Genomic DNA, 2500 nt, shown 5'->3' with positions numbered 1-2500 from the left:
CGCAAACTCTGTTTGAGATTCAGCATACACGAGATTCTTGGCCACAGCCATGAGCTCTTGGCCATTTTCCTTCTTGGTGCCATGTTTAGAATCCAGAAGCCACCGGTGGCCACACCTGCTGCTGCAAATGAAACATACAAAGAAACAACTGAGCCAATGGCCAGGTAGCTGCTGCTAGCGCCTTTCTTTCGGAATCACAGTTGTCTGTCATGAAAGCCTGTGGTGTTCCGTTTCCAAAGAAAGCACCTTCACCAACTGCACTTTTGACCATCGTGAAACCTGTGAAACACACATTAGAAATAGGAATTATTTTTTCAACCTACCCCTGTCCCCTGCCCCATTAACTAATAACAGATAATAACATTCTTGCCTCATTCTGTTTGTTTCTGCATATATAGAACTGCCTACTTCTGATGATATTTCCTTTTTCGAGTTTAATTCCAGTTTATGCACATGGATATATCTTAAATACTAGGAATTCAAAATACAATATAAACTAAACTCACCTCTCGTAAGACTACAGTAGCTTCGTCTTGCGATGATGTAAATAACAGTGCCAGAGGTGCTGCGCCTGCAGCTGGCCCCCAGCACAAAGAAACAGTACAGAAGGCTACTATTGCGGTGTTCGTTCAGCTTGTCGACGCATCCAGTAGCATCAACGAAAACAACTTCAGAAGCTTCCCTTAATTCCCTGTGGATTCGTTTCATAAATGGTTTCACCAATACTACTGAAAAAGAGTCTCTGTATGTTTCTGTTTCTATTGTTAATTCAGGTTATCTTTGGCATACTTTTTGATCGAGTTCATCATTGACAGGTCATTTAAGCCACCATGTTCATTCCGCAGCCAGTCTCGCCGCATATACAGTAGTCAATGGATTTAGGAGATGGGTTTATAGAATGGCTAGCCTGTCCACACAAATCTTCACACAAACCCATTTTCAGCAAATGAAACCTTGTGGCCTGTGCGGTTGTCATGCCTAAAAACGGTGATAAAGTCAGATCATCAGTCCTGCTTCAACTTTACAGATACTAGATAGAAAGCTTTAAACAATTATATAATATTCGACACTACTCTTTAAGATGATAAGAGCAGTAGTACATTTTGTAGTGTAGCTCAGCTTAGTTTCCTTTTAAATCTGGATAAATTACTTTCATTGAGGAAAGAAGTTTGCTAATATAAGCACATAATGTAATAAAATAGCCTTATGCAATATCCAAAACTAGCTTGTCATGTGTAATGACTTAGAATGATAGTGACTTAAAATGCAAAAAAATCATGAAACTTGTAAAAACATGGAAAATACCTTGTTCAAAATATTTAAAAAACACATCTCTGGTTATTGGGTCCACTCGCCGCAATTGCCTCAAGGAAGGCCTCAGTCAGCAGACTCTGTGGAGTGATTGTGCTCTCGATCCTTGCATCTTAATTAATGAAACAGGGATGACTTCTGACCAATTTGTCCCTCTTCATGCAACTTTTGCTTCTTATTATATGAAAGCTGACGTCCATTAATACCTGACACCTGCCGAAACATTACATGACACTAAAGTGGTAGACTACATGTCCACGCTATATACATGGTGTAACACGAGTTTATGCAAATATTTTGGGGAATGAAAGCAGCAGCAATTTTGAGCAGAAAATGTTCTATAAACATATGCATTTTAGGGCTTAGTTTTCGATGAGGGGAATTTTAAAATAACTCTTATCGTTAGTGCTGCTAGTTGGTAGCGAGAGGTCGGAGTCGCCTGTGGGAGGAGCGGTGATGCCGTATAGAAGCAGCATGGAGAGAGAGGTCGATGTGAATAAAGTACCTCGGATAAAATGTATTATTAGGTTTTGAAGAAAAATAATGCATGCATCATTAAATCCGTTTCCCTTCCTATCAGTAGTATTCACTGGACACCGATAAAAAAAAGTAAGCCTAAATGAATCTCCTATATCAAAGGTAGGTTTGCTTATTCGAATATTAGACACCTATGAAATATGTAAAGTGTATTTTTTAAAATCTCTTCTTGTCCATCTAAAGAATTCATCAGAACCAGTCATGAGTGCTGGTTCAACAATTCTGTGACGAGGCTGCAGGACAAAGCATTCACAAATGAATGTTACTCAGCAACACTTACACTACTTACTTGATTGATACGTAAAGCCAGACAGACATTACCGTTTTTTGCTCATTGTTTAAGTAAGTTAGATCACTTGCAAGAAAAGAATCATAATTATTTAAAAGGCTATCAATGCACTTGCCTTGTTCACTTAGTCGCCTTAAAATGCATATGTTTATAGAACATTTTCTACTCAAAATTACTTTTTCTTTCATTCTCCTGAATATTTGCACAAACTCGTGTTACTTTAATTATGCTTCATCGAAATCCAGGCTGGATCAGGTAACTGGGAACGCCATGTGCGGAATTGAGAGACCCCCAAAAATGATGGATATCTGCCACTTCAAAAGAGGTACAAATTTCATATTATGCGCACATGTTTTTGAGGAC

General features: G+C 38.6%; 1 pseudogene; it reads right to left on the bottom strand.

Annotated features, from left to right (window-relative positions):
* The window catches only part of LOC136856541 (uncharacterized), a 5854-nt pseudogene that overhangs the window by 1852 nt on the left and 1502 nt on the right, over positions 1-2500 (bottom strand).

The sequence above is a fragment of the Macrobrachium rosenbergii genome, chromosome 36 (genome assembly GCF_040412425.1).
Source record: "Macrobrachium rosenbergii isolate ZJJX-2024 chromosome 36, ASM4041242v1, whole genome shotgun sequence".
Taxonomy (NCBI): Eukaryota; Metazoa; Arthropoda; class Malacostraca; order Decapoda; family Palaemonidae; genus Macrobrachium; species Macrobrachium rosenbergii.
Note: the sequence above shows the minus strand (reverse complement) of the source record. Positions and strands in the feature narration are given on the sequence as shown.